The 19,454-nt window shown below is 41.5% G+C and overlaps 1 long non-coding RNA gene and 1 pseudogene across 1 annotated transcript; one reads left to right on the top strand and one right to left on the bottom strand.

Annotated features, from left to right (window-relative positions):
* Positions 1–577: 577 nt before the first annotated feature.
* LOC148714671 (uncharacterized) lies at positions 578–11,319 on the top strand. The gene is made up of 2 exons (XR_016399218.1): positions 578–1,545; positions 2,261–11,319. It is a non-coding gene; the product is annotated as an uncharacterized LOC148714671 (long non-coding RNA).
* A 3,459-nt stretch (positions 11,320–14,778) lies between these two features.
* On the bottom strand, positions 14,779–16,404 carry LOC103722437 (transcription factor MYB44 pseudogene; annotated as a pseudogene).
* Positions 16,405–19,454: the final 3,050 nt, after the last annotated feature.

Below are 19,454 nucleotides of genomic sequence, written 5' to 3'. Positions count from 1 at the left end.
AATATTATTTTAATTCTTTGGTCTTATATAAATAGCCAAGGCTTACCCAATGCATAACTTGTGTGGAAATAAATACATGCTCATACAAATCTTTACACTTAGATAAACCAAGTACCATCTTACACCATATTTGGTTCCTTACACAGCTTTGGAATGGAATGAGAATTCCAAGCCGACCTCCTTCAAGTGCTTGGTATGATAATAAAGAAAAGAACCATAATTCTTTTGAAACTACGACTCCTTGATTTGAAGACATGATAATTTCACTCATACATTGAAGGAATGATCATTCATATGAAAATAGAAACAAATGATATTTTTGAGAATGAATCGACTAACAATATTTGTACTATAAAAGAGTAGCAAAAGGTATATTTTCATATAAATCAACTATCAATAATCATAATAGAAAATAATAATAATTAACTTAAATTATAAGTAATATTTTTATTAACAATTAGTGAAATATCAGATAGCATGCATATAATTTTATTTTAACTTTTCCCTAAAAGTTTACAATGCATCATGTGCCAGTAAATGGGCATTGTATAATGGATGTTAATCAAGTTAATCTCTCTCTCTCTCTCTCTCTCTCGCTCGCTTGAGCAAAACTAACAATATCACCATTTCGAAGTGAAATATTGTTAGTTGTCAATTTGGATCTCTGCCCTCTAAAAAAAATCACCATCCTCACCCATTCTCTGATTCTAGAAGGCTTGATGATCCATTGTCGCGTCAATTACCCTGCATAATGGCACTAATTTTCCAGCCAGGAGTAGACTCTTTTTTCTTTGATCCATTGCAGGGAGCCGCTTTCATGGCGATTAAATGGTAGATCTGATGGACTATGGTGATCTTATGATTTCAACCTTTTGGTGGGCGTAAACACACCCCAATAATTGATGGTAAGACAAAGCCAGATGAGAAGCGTTGGGAAATTTTTGGGAGGGGGTGACGCCGCCGTCCTCGATGTTGATGCTTTCAGAATGCGGTGAAGATAATGTCGCCAGGAACCAGGTTAGGTGGAGGACAAGCATGCTCCAATCCGTTTGCAATGTTGTTTTGCATATAAATCCCTTTCAAACAGAAAATATGACGTTTAAGTCTTCACCTGCCCCTCTGCGTCCTCCATATTCCGGTCCCAACCCCAGCATCAAACCCTATACGTCTCGCACCGCCACTTCCGATACTGGGCGCCGGATTTCCGACTACTCCGCTGCTCATCCGCCGCCGCCCCTCGGTCTTGCGATCTCCTCCTCGACCTTAACAACTCCAACTCCACGAACCCCATCCTCCCTCTATATATTTATGGGGCAGAAGACTAGGTTAGGGCACCAATGGGCGTGGAGGTGGTGTCATAGGAGCACTGGAGCAAACCTATTTGGTTAAGGCCGAGAGATATGCTTTGTATTAGGTTAGATTCGGAACTCAGGGTCGGCGTCGATGAGTTGGAATTATGGACTACAGCTGCGATCAGAATGAGGACAGAGGTTGTCGAAAAAGATGCCTACATGGTTGGGAGTTTGTCCCTGGCATCAATTCGAGGTATGTAGTTTTTCTGTCGTTATAGAAGTATAAATCTTGATGATGATTTTGGATGACAGGGGATTTGCACACGTTACAGTCTAAAAGTTTAAATTTTGGCTGTGAATTCGGCGAAAAGCATTTGAAGATTGTTTCTTTAAATCTTTGCATCAAGTAATTTGATGATATCTACTGTTTGCTGTTTGTATGCATGGTATGCAAATATAGTTTGCTTCCTTTAACCTTTGGTGAAAGAGATCTTGCTGATTGCTAGTGAGGTGTGTTGAATGATCAAATTTTCCTTTTGTCTTACTGACATTTCGTGTCAACATGTAGTGTGCTGATCTATTGTTTTCTTTAGCTTTTTTTACTTCCAATAAGTACTATAATTTTTCAGCGTGTTGAGATAATTAAAAATTAAAAATTCTTTTAAGTGAAACTGGGAAATTGCTTCTATCATCAGTTGAGTAAATTCTTTAAGCGCAAAAAGGAACTCTGTCAGATAATTAGGACTCATTCTTCAACGGTCACCAATTACTGGGCAGCAAGCTATTCACAAGTGTAAGGAAGATCAGGTAGGTGAACAGCAAGGCATTTTCTATAAGAGAATAGTCATCCTCATGATGCTTTTGCTCACAGTGTCCCCTTTGCACTTTCATTTCTTTCTTGTTGTGATCTTAATGAGAATTTACATCTTAAGGAAGTTCTTTCTCTTGTTTCTTTTATTTCATTTTAGGAAAGAGTATATATAAAATGAAACAAGATAGGGAAAAAGTGGTGCCGACACAGTGCCAGGTCATCCGTCACTCGGGTCTACGGTCGCCGCAGAAGAATGGTCCAACTAATTTGATTTTATTTTGGGAGTGATTTTATGTTATTTGGGTTTATTAGGGTATTTTGTTATTTGACAACCTTTAGGGCTTATTTTGGTATTTCGTTATTTGACAATCTTTAGGGCTTATTTTTGTTATTTCGTTATTTTAAGGGTCTTTTGTGAGACTATTTTCTTTTTAGGAGTTTTTTGCATTTTCTGGATCTTTAAATATGTGGGACCGAACATCGTTTAGGGTTATGCTATAAATAAAAATACGTGATTCTCTTCTTTTAGCCTTGGTGTGAAGCCTTGAGCTAGGGCTAGGTGCGAAGCCTAGTTCTCTTCCTCTCTTCTTTCTCTTCTCTCCTTCCTCTTCTCTCCTTCTTCTCTCTGTCTCCCTTCTCTCCTTGATGTCCGGTATCAGCATTGGTATCAGAGCCAAGAGCTTTGCCTTCGTCGCCAAAGCATCGAGATCTTCGTTCGCACCCGTGCAAGGAGCCACCCTAATAACAAAGCATCCATCCGGAACCGTCGCAGAAGAAAAGAAACCCTTCCTCCCTGCCTCCCTGTTCCCATGGAAAGACCCCTAAGACGATCCACCCTCCTCTCCCGTTCGATGCCTCTAACACCATCGCAAGATCCGCCGCCAAGAGCACAGCAAACGCGCCTTGCGACCTGATGGTGAGGATCTCCCCGAGCCACCGGCCAACCGTGGCCAAGCCTTGAGCAAGCAGAGGAGGACGTGCTCCGAGAAGGGGTCCCCACTTTCCGTGTCCGTGGCCGCCGCATGCCACCTTCGGCCACCACCATAGGGCGGGTAATCCCTTACCCCAAAGCCCACGAAGGAACCCGAATCCAATCGGGCTGAAAAAAAGAGTGCACGTGACCCGCACGTGACGGACCCATAACAGGTTATTAGAGCAGGTCACGCCCGATAACCCGAATCCTATCAGATCCGAGTAAAAGAAAAAAGAAAAAAAAAAGAAAAAAAAAAGAAAGGAAAAAAAAGAAGGAAAGTATCTGTTCATCTTCTTCCTCCGCTCGCATGCAACGCCGCCCCACCTTGCCGCCTCACCGCCTCTGCTGTCACTCTCCCGCAACCGTCTTCGCTGCCTCCGCCTCGCCGTCTCCACCGCCGCCAAACTCTGCTGCCAAGCCCCCTGTCCAAACTTCTCCTCTCTCGTTTCTGCTTCTGCCATCACCGCCTGAGCGCCACTGCTACCCTCCTCCCCTTCGTCGCTCTCCGCCTCCTCTTCCTTACCGCCGCCCGAGCACCACCACCCCTTTTCCCCCACGATTCGCAAACGCCCATCCCTCACCACCTCTGTAACCCTCTTCCTGTCCCTGTTCCGAGACCAAAGAGCTTCGATCCACTCCACCGCCTCACCTCTTCCGTCCACACCCCTATTCCGTCCCTTCTCCCTGCCCGAACCCCTCTTTCCCCTCCAGAGGGTTTCGAAACCCTACTTCATCGCCCAACTCCCCTTTTGTCCCCACGCCCGGCCCCCCTCCACCCCTTTCCAAACCATTGGGCCCAACAAGGCCCCTGTTTGTTTTCTCTTCCCCTCACACTTGCACGGGCCGACTCCACCGTGGGCTTCATCAGGCCCCACGCCTCGCCCGCCCCTTCCTTACTTCTTATGGGCCCAAGTCATTTGGCCCGCCCACTGCTTCAAAGCCCAATCCACAAGCCCTCCTCTTCATCTACATGCCCACCATACCATTACCACACAGCACCCCCTATAGTTTGCAGGCCACTCAGGCCCACAAGTTGTTGAAACCAACCCAATTCGCGCCTTTCGACAAGCCTACTTGCTGCGCCGTGTTTCTGATCGTCGCCCCGGTCCAGTTCGGGTGCCTTCCCCTACTAGAAAATCTTTTTGTTCATGTAAATTCAGCATTCATAATCTCTTGTGTGCTCTATCGACTTAGTTTACTATGAATTCAACACATACACCCCAAACAATCCTAAAACTCTTGTAGTGGTCCATCTTTGTCCTTAATTGTAGGGTTACCTAATCTTTGGGAGTTCTTCGAGGCTCCATACAACCCTACAACACACAAAACACTCGCACTATTTGACTGCAATTGCTTGCCTACATTTATTACATAATTCTAAGCTTGATTTCAACTGCTACAGATTAGCTTTCCATTTATATTGAGCATATACATTGCGCTTTAGGCATCATTTTCATGTATTAGGTCTGCCTAGGAACCACCATTGTCTTCGCATTGTAGGGCCACGCACAATTTTGCACACTCATTATATGCACTTTCGTAGTGGTCGTGTTGTCTTCCAGTTAGAATTTCAATTTGTCATGGATTCCAACATCAAAGCCTTGCTAAAGACTGTCTAAGACTTGACCACAGTGTCCACCCAGACCTGCGCCCGACTAGACTCGGCTGAGGCTTCCCTTCAGAGGATTATGGGATCCAAAGAAGGTAGTGCCTCCCATTTAAAAGGCCCAGAGATTGAGGATGAACTCTAGACCATTTAGGATCTATGTGACAGAGCCATTTTGATCCTAATTCCTTTCCAGGCCACCCTTCAACCTACTCTCGTCACAGAGGACCGGTTTCTGTTCCTAATGTCGATAGGGGTTATTGCCATAATGTAGAATCTAGAAAGTCTTATGACCATGATAAAGATGTGATGAAAGGCATTCGGGTTGAAGCCCCCACCTTTGATGGTCGCTTTGACCCAAAGTCTTTTCAGACTGGTTGCATGAAATGGACTACTTCTTTGAGTGGTATAATTTATCTGAAGAAAAGAAAGTCCGGTTTGCCAGAATGAAGCTCATCGGTCGAGCTAAGCTTTTCTGGCAAAATACTGAACAACTCCTGGCTAGGAGACGTCAACCTGCTATAACTGACTGGATAAAAATGAAAAAAAAATTAAGAAAAAATATCTGCCCATTAGCTATTAAGATGATCTTCTTGACTGATAGAACAACTCGAGACAAGGCACCCGATCAGCCACTGACTACGCTGCCCAATTCAATAAATACATGATGCGATGTAATGTGACTGAGGATGAGAGAATGGTCCTGAGCAGGAGCCGATTCCGTAGAGGTCTCAATGATGAACTCAAGAAGAAACTTGTCCTTCGAGAGGTGTGTCCACGTTAGATCAGGCCTATACATTCATATTGAACTATGAGCATGTCTCTAAGTCCATGTTTGTGAGACACCCTGACATTCGGGGCGTGTCTTCGAATCTTAATTCTTCAGGGCCCAAACCTTCTGTAAGGTCTTCTACCCCTAGACCCTCTCTTACTGCCCTTGTCCCAAGCCGAGACACTAAAGGCAAGGGAATCCTTGGTGAACCTCCTAAACCACATTTCAAAATTTAGTGTTATAAATGCCAAGTTTTTGGTCACGTTGCCTCCCAATCTGCTAACAAATCTCTCATTATTGCTTAGCAAGAGCAGGAAGATGACACAGATGACTTGGAGGAGCAAGTCTATGAACCGAATCTTAATGACATTCAGAAAATTGAGAATGAGTGTGATGAGGAACCTGAAACCCTAGGGTGCACCCACACTACACCTATTTCACTTGCACAGTCAAAAGGAGAGTCTGACCAGTCCACCATGAGTGTAGTTAAATGTGCCCTCGCACAACCCAATGAAATTGATGACTGGCAAAGAACTTCGATTTTTCATACTTATATTATGTGCGAAGAGAAAGATTGTAAGGTCGTCATCGATAGCGGAAGTTGCATTAATGCAATATCGTCCAACATCGTCTTCCGCTTAGGTTTGACTTCCGTTCTCCAACTACAATCCTATAAGGTCTCTTGGATTGACACAACTTCTATTTACATCAAAGAGAGATGTCTTGTACCCATTCACATCCTTTTCTACAAGGGCACTACATGGTGTGACGTAATTCCGATGGATGTAGGACATCTGATTTTAGGGAGATTCTGGTTGTTCGACCTTAATGTCACCATGTCTGGTCGATCCAATTCTTGTTCTTTCGTATTCGAGAACAAAAGGATTAAGCTCAATCCTTTGCCGCCCAAGCCACCTGACAAGAACAAGAGAAGTGAAGTATCAAAGGACAATGATCTCCACATCCTACATCCTGCTGAATTTGAGCGGGAAGTGTTTAACGAATCTTTGGTGCCCGCTCTATTTGTCCAAGAAGTTCACCCCCATAATTCAGTCACCAGGTGCATAGGCATGAGTCCATTTGAGGTAGTGCATGTTTACAAAGCTAGGAAACCTCCAGATCTCTTACCCATGTCACCTGATGTTAGAATTTTTGAGTCTGTACATGCATTTGCACAACACATTCATTGCATTAGAAAATCCACAAGCGCATTCATGCACGTAATGCTCAATATAAGATGCAAGCTGATTCCCATGCTAAGAAATTTCAAACTAGAGATACATAATTACCTGTATTCGGCCTGAGCGGTTTCTTCCTAGAATCGTTAAGAAATTGCAGGCTTATAGTGTTGTGCCATTCAGCGTGTTGCACATGGTTGGCACTACCGCCTATATTATTGGCTTCTCATTTGATTTTGGTATTAGCCCAACTTTTAATGTTGAAGATTTGGTTGCTTACAAGGGCCCACCAACAATCCTCGATGACCTTTTTTGTTGAGCCATCTCCTGAGCCCGATGATTCCCTTATTATTGATCCCATACCAGCTTCGATTCATTTACCCCTCCACCGAGCACAACAAGAGCACATTGATGTTATTTTAGACGATCAAACAATTTTTACTAGTGATGGAGGTATCCAGCGATTCTTGGTTTGTTGGCGAGGACGATCAGCATCCGATTTCGCTTGGCTCACGCTCGAGGAGCTTCAACAGATTGACCAGACTTATTGGAGTACTACCAGAGCTATACCGAGCTGCGTTCGTCCAGGTCAACTTCTTCCCACCCGGGGGGAGCTGGTGCGGACACCAGTGCCAGGTGACCCGTTACTTGGGTCTATGGTCGCCACAGGAGTATGGTCAGCCAGTTTGATTTTATTTTGGGAGTGATTTTATCTTATTTGGGTTTATTAGGGTATTTTATTAATTGACAGCCTTTAGGGCTTATTTTGGTATTTCGTTATTTGACAACCTTTAGGGCTTATTTTTGGTATTTCGTTATTTTGAGGGTCTTTTGTGAGACTAGTTTCTTTTTAGGGGTTTTTTGCATTTTCTGCGTCTATAAATATGTTGGACCGTACATCGTTTAGGGTTATGCTATGAATTAAGATTTGTGATTCTCTTCTTTTAGCCTTGGTATGAAGCCTTGAGCTAGGACTAGGTGTGAAGCCTAGTTCTCTCCCTCTCTTCTTCCTCTTCTCTCCTTCCTCTTCTCTCCTTCTCTCTGTCTCCCTCTTTTCCCCTGCTGTCTGGCATCAAAAAGTGGGGAGGGGCGGATGACAAAGTTGAGATGCTTGTGTGATACTATTTACTCTGTCCAATTTGGTGCAGGCAGTGACAATATTAAAGATTTTATGATTGTCACAAGGTTAGAAATATCCTATCCATGACAATATTGGAAATTTGTGTTCTTAAGCACATAGCTAAACCATTGTATCAATGAGAGCACCAAAATGCTTGCACAGTGGAATTCAAAACTAGATCGAGTTTCACGAACAAAAGAAGTGTTTAGCGAATATCTTAGGTTTTGCATAGGAGCAAAATACGTGAAGCCTTAGTTGGAGAAGAAGCTTAAATTTGTCCTGTTATGCAAATGAAAGCTATGAAAATAATAAACATTGGAAGGACGAGGACATGTCCAGCACTAATGAAGTCATTATAGTAGAGCAAAATTGTATTCTCTATATGTTCTCTATCATGTTGGACATTTAAATTCAAGGATAGGACTGCTAAAAAACTATAATGTTTTAAATAAATTTGCCATGTTGGGTAAATGTATGCAGGAGATAAAGCTATAAAAGAGGAATCTATTAACTCACTTCTCCACACTGCAATATGCTGTTTGTCTAGCTTCAAACACTGGCTCTAAAAAAGAAAATGTGACTATAACAAAAATTAGAACTAGTGCTTAAGTTTCCAACCATTTGGCTCTCTCTCATCTCTCTTGCATCATTTTAGGATTAAATTGCAAAAAATATTTTGTAGATTTATCTTAAGTTGCCAATTTGTTACAGATATTGTGCAAGAACTAGTGGTACATGAGTAGTTCTAAAACATCCACCTTCCAGGAATAAGTACAAATCCTGAAAGCAACAATAGTTTAGTTAAGTTAATGTCAGCTTAAAATTTATGCATATTGGACCTGACCTTGGTCCAAAAATTTCTACCTGTAGTCTAAAGCATGTGCCTTGAATTGAGGCCAAGCATTTGCTGCAGGGGACTTCTCACCATTATCAATGCCATACTTTCAAGTGAAACCATAAGCAATTAGTTAAGCATATCTTTTTCTTTAGCACAAGCGAGCTTTTAGAGTAAGTATTGACTTTATACACCTACCTGAATATGGTCTCCTCACATACAAAATTACAAATAAGACTCTAAAGGTTTCTCCGTTTAAGAGTGTGAAGATTCTTAACTATTGTTGCTAGGTTCCTTATGCTAGGATTGGGTCTTAAAGACCAAAATAATGGAAATAAGATTAATTCATTTAAAGTTGATGACAATTAGGTACTTGGTGCATGCATTCCATCCAATCACATATTTAGGCAATACAGAGGGTGCAGCAAAAGGTGGATAACCAGGACAGAACAATACGTAACAAGAAGATGCATCAGTAACACAAATAACAGGTGAAGAAATATCTAAAAGGATGTTAAGTGAAAGAGTTGGGTGAAACAGGGGTGGCAAAAGTAAAATTGAGTAATTCTTGGCTGCTTTGGAGTTAAGGGGGAGGAAAGAAGTATTTATGGCTTGCCAATCAAGTTGTTATTAATCATGCATTATGCGAAACAAAAACAATCATCTCATGTTCATCCTCTCTTCTTGCTTTACCACACCACTTTTTCTCGTTCATGTGGACAATATGATTATATTAGCAAGGATCTTTGTCACTTTCAGCATACTAATGAACATGTGCGGTGCTAGTTTGAGTGCAGGATTTCTTATTACTGCTTTCTACAGTGAAAAGTCCTTAGATGCCTCAAACAGTGTTGAAAAAAGAAGGGTCATATTTGTTGAAATAGCCTTTTCAAAAAGATCTTGAAGATTAGAAGATACCTGAATGAGTGGAGTAGCATAAGGATAGCTGTTTTTGGTTGTGGCATCTATTGGTAAATCTAGCTGATAAGTCATTAAATTAAATTATGTGAATGGAATATACTTTTATGGATGTAAAGAAGCAGGAGTTTGATGACAGCTAATGCAGAAAATGGAGGATATTTATGATACGTATATTGAGACAACTTGCATATAGCCAGTGAGGCTTTAAGGTAAAGCAAGACCATTTCTCTGTTATTAATATGTTTTGTTGACCATTGGAAATCATACTGCAGTTTTATCAGATAATTTTTTTTTCAACATTTAGAAGCATGTGTATGAAGAAAAACTGAAACGTAAATGTACCACGTGCATTATTAACCATTATCCAGGATGAGTCAACTTGGGACATCTTATTTAAATGGTGTCATGCTGGCTTGAGAAGTTAAATGGTTACAATTTCTGGAGTAACATTGTAAACTATAGGATTCAGGATGAGTAAAACTAAGGATACACATAAAATGCAGTTTTGGAAAAAAATGCATGTAGATGATGCTATAAACCGATAGCCTGTCTATAGCCCATGGCAGTTATTTGCAATAACTTAATCTTTCCCAGGAATGGAAATAGAGTTTATGACATTTATAGTTAAACCTGTGCAGAGCAAAGTAAATGAAGATGCAGATATAAACTATTATTTGACAACTGTATGTGTGTTATGTAGTTAGTTGCCACTGTCTTTAGTACTTGATACATACCAAATGAATTATTCAGCAACAACAGATCTGAAGAAATTTTTTATGATAGATCAGTGTCTGTGATTGCCATGGAACAGCTTAAAAGGCATATGTAGAATGTTATGTGGAAGAAGGCTTTGTTATAGTCTATTTTTAAAGTCCTTGTGAGCGGTCAATATGCATATCTTAGACACAGCATTATGCAGTGTTCAATGTTCAACACACTCCAGAATGACTGATATGTTTGTGTACTTGAATAGCAATACCATTTAGATGCAGACTTTGGGAGTAGAGTCTATAAATGATGCTAGTCTGTTGGTACACTATTTCCTTTTAGATGTTAAACATGGTAAAGGTTATAGGGACATATTCAACTTTTATACTTGAGATAAAATTAGAGGATATCAACAAGCCATGCTATGCGTTATTTTATTGTCTCCATTTGGCTCTCTCTTATGATGATGACCCAAAATAGTATGATCTGGACCTGTTATGTCAGTTTTGCAGTGAATCACTTTATGGGACACGAGGTTAATTGTAAAATGCATAGCAAAAGCATCAGAAACAAAGAGCCATTGTGTAGCTTTTAGAACTCCCGGCTTAGGAATACCAGTTTAAACCATGGGTGCTTGAAAGAATAGATGAATGATCGAGTCTTTATAATCCTCAAAGCAACCTTCATGATAGAACATAGAGGAGGGAAATATGGGGGGGTGCGAGAGAGAGCATCATTGCAATCATGAAACTTGCTGTTGGAGCTATTCGTGTGTATGACATGGGTCAAGGATTTGCGTTTTTTTCACCTCGCAGAAAATCTATAACAATCATTTTCATCCATATCCAGATGGATGGTTATGATTAACTGAAATCTTTTACTTTATTGAGAATTATATTGTACTCATATGCCTAGTGGCTTTAAAAAAAATAATTCATTTTTTTTGATGATGAATTAATTTATTATACATTCTTATATGTTTGTAAATGAATCGCCATGATACCTATGTATAGAAAACAAGCATCTGTATGTCTTTGAATTAAAGTCAAGCTATATGAACCCTGTTTCCCAATTAGTTATTTCTTAAGGTATTTTAATTCTAACTATCTTGGTCAAAGTTGTATTCTTCATTAGTGGCTATTATGCTGCTCCCCTGCTTCACCTAGTTTATCTGAAGCTGACATATTTGGTTGCCTGGCCCTGAGCATTCCGTTGGTTGTTGGTAATGAACTGGGGATTGTGTAAGTTTGTCCCCATTCAGGGATGCAGTTCACGGTCTCACGGTTAATGACCATATACCTTTAGGATTCCTTACTGTGCCATCTTATGACACAGCTGAGTGGCATTCATAAAACTTGCTATATTTTCATGGCCATTTCCATATGGACCTTACATTGCATGAGGAACCCGTATTGCCGAAGGATCCGTATTCTAAAGGTATGGAAAATCTTACTAATAATGGTCTATGTAATTCTACCTTGCACCGAATTGCATAAGGATCTGTTTGTCCTATGTTGTGAAAAAGGAAGTAGAGAAAATGTGATCATTCAATTCAGAAAGGTTCCTATGATTCACTGATGTTGCTCTCGTCCAAGTAACGATGTCTCTGAAAAGCGCTAAAAAGGGTCGGCTGAAATTGGTTCGAAAAGATCTTTTTTTTTCTTTTCAAAAGAGGTTATTTGCATTGACAGGAATGAGGGCAGAATTGGATAAGTAAACCTGAACTCTATGTAATTGTGGTAATCTCTCTCCTATGATTTTTTTTTAAAAATAAATAATCTCAAAACCCTGGTTGGCAATTCCTGTATCAGACATGAATTAAAGTAGCTGTTGTTGATTATTCAATTTTTCTGCTGACCTCATTTCAGGTTCTTCTGCATGATCCTCTTGTGTATCTGGACTTTTGTCTCATGTTTTGGTATTGACTCCCAGAGAGGCAACCTCCTGTATCTGGACTTTTGCGTCAGTAGTTTTCTACCAGGATCTCCTTTAGAGACATGCTATCCATTATTTGCAGGGGAAGGATTTCTTCTTCACCAACTTTTCTCGTCTCTTCCTTGTCGACTCTGGACATGATTTGGGAATTGGGGGAATGGAACTGGTTATTCTCTGTCACTCTCGGTACTGATATCATTGTCCATCCAGAAGTAGCTAAACAAGACAGTTTAAGGAAGATGACTGTGGATTGCCTGCCAACAATACCTAATGTTTGACGTGCTGATTTTTGGGGCTGGGCGTAGTGCCGTGTGACATTATCCAAGTGGAAGTCATAATTGTGATCCTTATCACCTCTACACTTGGCTTAGAGTCTAAGATCAAAGCGTTGAGCAAATTTTATCAAACCTAATGATACGTTGGTGGCCTTGTTTGATTGGAAATTCTTAGAACTGATTAAGGTCTATCATTATACGTCACCTTAGGACAATGGGATGTCTTTTTTGCTATCTTTCATCATGTGGCTTTGCTAGTTCCATATTTTCGTTAATCAAATTATGGTGACTTCTCTTTAGTATAAAATGATTGTGGTGGTGGGAAAGGTACTGACATCAAAGGAAGAGGGATACTAGTTGAGCTCAAGACGCAACTTTTTAGTGTGACGCACCTTTATGTGCTTACTGCCTCCCAGCTAGCTTGTATAGAATTTTCTCAAAATCAGCTAAATTGTTGTGCACCAGGATTCGTCTCAATCATAAGTCTCTTCTGCTCAGCAACAGGATATTCTTGGTTAGATTTTTAGATTGTGCATCTAAAAAAGTTTAGGCCTAATTAGATAACTAAAGTTTGGTGGGTTTCTCTCTCTTTCTTTCTATCAAAAAAAAAAAAAAAAATTATGGCTTATTTGGTATTGCTTTTGCGTTTTCTTTTTATTTTCAAATAATAAAAAAATATGAACTAGTTTGAACAAATATGTATAATGAAATCTTTTTGTTTTCCTAAAATTGTTTGTAATTTGGAGTAATTCTCAGCAAAGGTTTAATGCTTTTAAGAAGAGTGGAAGTAAAGGTAAAGACTAATAAAAGTTCTGCGAGCACCAAGTTTAATATTGTATTTCCCTTACTTGTGGAGAGACAAGACCACAAATCCAACCACAATATTAAACATCCCCTCAGTTGTCTCCTTCATAATTTGATATGGTCATGTCTGATAAGCTTCACATAGAATCTTATCCACCAAGCTAATTAGACCTCAATATGTATACTTTCAACCAAGCGTTTGACCAATATGTATGTAATCAAAACTGGCTGCATGCAATGGGAGCCATATGCGACCCTTAGGGCCTATTTGGTTTGCAAAAAGCATTTTTTCTTCTAGAATTATGATTTTTGAAAGGTAAATTTTTGAAAAAAGGATGTCTAGAAAAGTACTTTTAGCATGTTTGGTTGACAATAGAAAAGTGAGAGATTTTTGGCGCACAAAAAAGTAATTTTTTTATATTTTTATAAAAAATTTTTTTTATAAAATATAAAAATTATATTTTAATAAAAATATAATTTTTTATTTTTTTAATTAATTAAATAAGAGGCATCTTGTTTTTTTTTTTTTTTTCCACAAACCGGATGTGCCCTCAATCGAAGAGGCTCCCAACTCTGGACGCGAAGAGGGCAGACATATCTTAAAGAAAGATACGGTTTATGTCGCGTGGACGACATTTGCCCGCAAGCGTACGCAAGTTTCGCAGCGCTCAGACTTACGGGGTTGAATCCAACCTGGAAGGGCAAGAATCCTACGTATCGCCATCCATCCGGCGAACAGCGATTCCACTGCACAAATCTCGAAACCAATGGACGGAGGGTGGGCCACCGCGGGGACATGATTTCGGTACGTGGTCCACTATTTGACTCTTCTTCGGCAAGGAGACCAACTGTCGCATATGAGACATATCTCTGCCAGCCCTCATCAGCGTTAGTGCTCATTGGAAGCAAATAAAGTAATTAAGAAATCGACCACCCAACTGGCATGCAACGACTACCAATCTCCAATCCAATCAAAAATAGGAATGTCCCCATCAATCAAAGTCGCCAAACCAATTCCTAACGCATGCATCTCATCCTTAATTAATTATCATTTTATTTCCCTCATGATTCGTGCCGTGAACGTTTTATTATTCCAGCGGATAAGGACCAAGTATCCAACCAGGTCATCGACGGATAATCATGCATCTCGAGGTGATTGCGACTGCTAATCCGGGGACTATTCAATTAATTAAGCTTTGACATCGACGCATTTAGTATTAGGTTTCTTAATGACTCGAGCCTCCCACAGCTTTTATTCTTTTTAGTTTTTATTTCTGTTAGGTTACGAAGTTGCCACCGGACCAGAAACATTAACTACGGACCCCAACAAACGCTTATTATAGGGGAAGGGGAAACCGAATCAGTTAGCTGTCACATGCCAAAACAGTCACCAGTCCAAATGAGAGAGAGAGAGTCTGCCTCTTTCTCTCGCTTTTTTCTGGAATTCAAAGTCTCTTCGTTACTAAGGAACCAAAAGGAGATTTTTTTTTTTTATTATTATTATCCTCATTGAAGAATGAAGACATGGGACCAAAAAAGACGAAAGAATTGGCCGGAAATAGAAAGTGCTTTTTTTTCCGTTGTTTTCTCTTCATTAATTTCTAAACATCTTCAACAGATTAAAGCCTGAGTTGATCTCTTTTCTGTACAAAAAGAACCCCTTCATCCACCTTATTTTTGTATAGAGTCGGCAAAGAAAGGAGGGAAGGGGGGGGGGGGGGAAAAGAGAGCGGATTTTAATTATATAGGAAGGGAGAGAAAAAGCGAAGCTTAGAGAGCTAAACATCTAAAGAAGCTTTTTTTTTTTTTTTTTTGGGTCTTCTTCTTCGAAGACCTGTTCCATCCTCAATTCCTTCTTTCGTTCCGTCGATCCTTCCATTGGGAGCTAAACTACTACTCGATCTTGGTGACGCCGATCCGCTTGATGGCGGCGTTGCGGATGCTCTCCTGCGGCGGTTGCACGCACATCATACCGCTCTGCTCCAGTCCCGACATGTAGTTTCTCACTTCGTTGCGGATCATCTCTTGCATCAAGGCCAGGAATTCAGCGCTGAAGGGGAACGCCGGCCGCCTCTCCTCCTCCGGGGGCTGCCTCCGCTCGTCGGCGGCAGCGGAGGGGGTCATCGTGGGCGGCGGAGGCGGCGGGTGGAGCGGCATCGCCTGCACCAGGGGCGGCGGCGGCGGCGGGTGGAGCGGCATCGCCTGCTCCGGCGGCGGCGGCGGCGCCGCCAGGAGCTGGAGCTGGTCTGGGTTAGCTCGGTGGTGATCGGATGGCTCGGGCTTGTCCGATCCCGGGAGGGATAGAGAGAGGGAGGTGACCGGATCGTCGTTGTTGGGCTGGAGGGTGGACGATACGGCGGGGTTGGCTTCGCCATGATGGTGCTGGTGAGTGGATGAGGCCGGTGGGACGATGCCGCCGGTTCTCGGCAGCGGGCGGTAGATGTGGGACGCCGATGCAGCCGCGGCGGCGACAGGAGAGATCAACGGGTGGCTAGAATCGCTGAGGTCAGAGCCGGATGGGCTACCGGGGCTCAAGCAGAACCCACCGCCGGAGGAGAGGACCGGCCCGACGCTGCTAGAGCGCTTGAGAGGCCGCGCCGCCGCATCATCCGCGGCCACCATGGCGGCGTCGTCGACGGCAGGAGCGACAGCAGCGGAGGAGTACTTACGCTTAAGGGTGGAGTTCCAGTGGTTCTTGATGGCGTTGTCGGTCCGGCCGGAGAGGAGGCGGGCGATGGTGGCCCACTTGTTTCCGAAGCGACGGTGGGCGCGGATGATGGCATCGTCCTCCTCCGGCGTGAAGGGGCGGTGCTCCACCTGCGGCGAGAGCTGGTTGCACCACCGGAGCCGGCACGACTTCCCGGACCTCCCCGGTATCGCCTTGCTGATCAAAGACCAGTTCCTGGCCCCATGCTTCTGGACCAGCTTCTGAAGCGACTCGTCCTCCTCCGGACTCCACGGCCCCTTGATCCGATCCATGTCCTTACTCCTATTCGACATCGACACGGCCATCGATCGATAGAACAAACCCTAGCTCAAGGAAAACCTTCTCCTTCCCCTTCTCTTCTTCTTCCCTTCTTTCTTTCGAGTTTCGTTAGGGAGGAGGAGGCGAGCTGGTAGCGGCAAAGAACATGAGAAAGCGAAGGGCAGAAGAGAGACGAGGTTGAGTGGGGAGGAGGGGAGGACTATATAAGTGAGGGAAGAGGTGTGACCGGGAGGAGCCGGTTGGGGTGACCGGTTATAGGGCGTTGAGGGGTTGGGGGCGCACCCGCTTCTTCCAGGCAGGCGGTTGCTTGCATACAGCTGGCATGTGGACACGCGGCGGCTTATCGTGGCCGCGATCTCTCTCCTTTGTTTCCGTTTCCATTTTTTCTCTCTCCTTCCGCAGTCCCCACTACTACTCGATAATATCTCCTCCTCCCTTCTCCCCCGCAGCCCCTCACGTCCGTTTCCCGTACGGAATACCATTGCGGCTAACTAACTGCCGTTACTGGATCTCCGTTAGCCCGTTGCATTTCCCGCATTGGATCGTTTTCCGCATCGCGGGAAACGGCTGCATGGTACCGCTGACGAGGCTTTCAGCAATTCAACTGGCGTCCCATACTTAACGAGCCGAGCCCATCACGCTCCCTTTCGGCTGGCCTGGTCTCAGTTTTGACCAAGGCGTTACTCGCTTATCCCTGCTGGGCTTTAGTCGTACCGCCATGAATGCGCGTCATCATGCACGGGTGACTCGAATCTTCGTCCATATCCTTCCCTTTCTTTAATCTCGGCCGTCCACTAGATAAACCAAACCTTGCTCCCGTACGTGTGCGCACGGGGCGTACGTACGAATCCATGGCCGATCTGGCCAATTAAACAATGGCTGACAGGAAACGGCTAGTGGTGGGAATATATTATTAAACTATTTCCTAATAATACAATCTAATGCACAATAATATGAAAATTCTTATGACAACAAGTAAAAGAAAAATTAACTTTTGACCATCTCAATTTATTTTCGCATATAATTAAGATCTTGTTTTCAGAGAAGACTCCTGTTATTTGGTGCTGCTTCCCCTGTATGCAAGAGAGGCCTGGTATATATATTTTTTTAATTACTTCTTGCCCGAATGAAATAATGCTATCACCAAGACACCTCAGGCAATATTCCTTTATACACACTTTCCTCTCTCTCTCTCTCTCTCTCTCTCTCTCTCTCATATCATTATACATTCTCAAGAGATTTGTGCCCTTAAAAGAGTCCATGTTCGAGCAATACTTCGTAAACTAAACCTACTAATAGATTTGGTGACCACCGACCAGATCATAGTAAGGATATTGTTGGTGGAGTAGGTGAAGCATCGGGTTTGGTGAAAACTTCGGTTCGCAGGATCGACTGGATTGAGAAAGGCCGGAGCGGGTGGCGTTCTAAGAGCAAGCGCTGATGCGGAGTGTAGCGTCGATGGCATCGCCGCTGTGGAGCTTTTCAGTTTCATGCATAAGATCGTCATACAACTATTTCTTGACATCCATTTAATGGAGATTAGATGAAACTATTATATTGCAAAGAAATGTTAGAGCTCGTTTGGTTCGCGAAAAGTATTTTTTCTTTTAAAAATATAATTTTTGGAAAACAAATTTTTAGGAAGAGAATGCCTAGAAAAGTATTTTTGGCATGTTTGGTTTACCATGGAAAAGTGACAAATTTTTAAAGTACTTATGTTTGGTTGGCCATCCATTTTCCTAGAAAAGTTATGTATAATTTCTGTTATATCCTTAATAAAAATTAGGTCTTTAATATTGAAGTAATTTCCTATGTTTCTCATGAAAAACACTTTTTCATGAAATATGAAAATTATATTCTTATTGTAATACAACTTTTTCATTTTTTCTTTAAAAAATTTAATTAAATAAGAGGTATTTTATTATTTTTTCGTTGACCATTTTTTTTTTTTTTTCACGAATCAAACGAGCCTTGAAGGTTTTTTTTTTTTTTTTATCGAGTGCAGTAGATGCATATGAAATACATACCAAGTCGACGGGTAATGGAGAGAGAAGGGGGGAAAGCATAGGTGGATGGGATAAAAATTTTGACCGAGCCAGGCTGGAGGGCAATTTGTGAGGGTGTTTCAAATCTCATTCGATACGGTTGGTCGCAGTTTATATATAATATTACATGATTCATTGATTGTGTTTCAGGGTAACATTAAAGAAATGGTTTGAAATGGCGGTGAGGTGGCAGTGAGCGACAACCGTTGTCGCGGAATCAGACGGCGGATCATTACTGCCGTCCTGTCAGTCCAGCCTGTCAACCTGCCATCCCAACCCCAACTGCACCCTAACGGCCTCCTCCCCCCCTCACCACCCCAGCCTTTTCTACCGACACCCGTCGATCTCTCATACTGCCAAAAAAACGACTCCCGCCAATGGAAAGCATTACGCCACTCTGCTCTCGCTCCCTTTAATTTCATTAACTAGTGATTTCGTGTACGTGTAAATCGTCAGAACGAGGCGTGCTGATGCGTCGATTAAAACGACTGGCCTAACTAAAAGTAAAAGCCCACAATTATCATGTGAAAAGAACAAACAAACAAACAAAACGCTCCTTCCGTGAAATAAGCGGCTTAACTACTAATCTATTTGCTTAGGCCCTGTTTGGGAAGCTGTTGGCAGTAGAGCTGTTAGAAATAGAGCTGTTAAAATTAGAGCTATCTGAAGTAGAGCTGTTATAAAAAGCTGTTTGCTGTTTGGTAACTACATTCGTAAAGTGTTGTGGTACTTTGTTTTGTGTTTGGTAAACAAATTGAGAAAGTACTTTTGTATGATAAAATTACCATAAAGGACATTGCGTAGTATTATATAACAGAACATAATAAAACATAACATAAATTAATACATAAATATATGATATAGTATAATATTATTGTAATATAAAATAATATTATGTTGATATAGCATAATAGTGATATAATTATTAGAGTAAATTAATATTTGGTAACATAACATAATATTAAATTATTTAACATAACATATTAATGTATTATGATATAATGTAATATATATTATATTTATAGTATAATACAATAATAAAAGTATAAACTATTATAATTATTAGTATAAATTAATTTTTTATAATATAACATAATATTAAATTATTTAAAATAACATATTAATGTATTATAATGTAATGTAATATAATACATTAATATGTTATTTTAATATGGACAGTTTTGTAAAAAATA

This window comes from Phoenix dactylifera, chromosome 2 (genome assembly GCF_051530095.1).
Source record: "Phoenix dactylifera cultivar Ajwa chromosome 2, Ajwa_hap1_PhDact_Kaust_v1.1, whole genome shotgun sequence".
NCBI classification, from domain to species: Eukaryota; Viridiplantae; Streptophyta; class Magnoliopsida; order Arecales; family Arecaceae; genus Phoenix; species Phoenix dactylifera.
The sequence above is the reverse complement of the archived record's forward strand: the minus strand, read 5'-3'. Positions and strand labels throughout refer to the sequence as shown.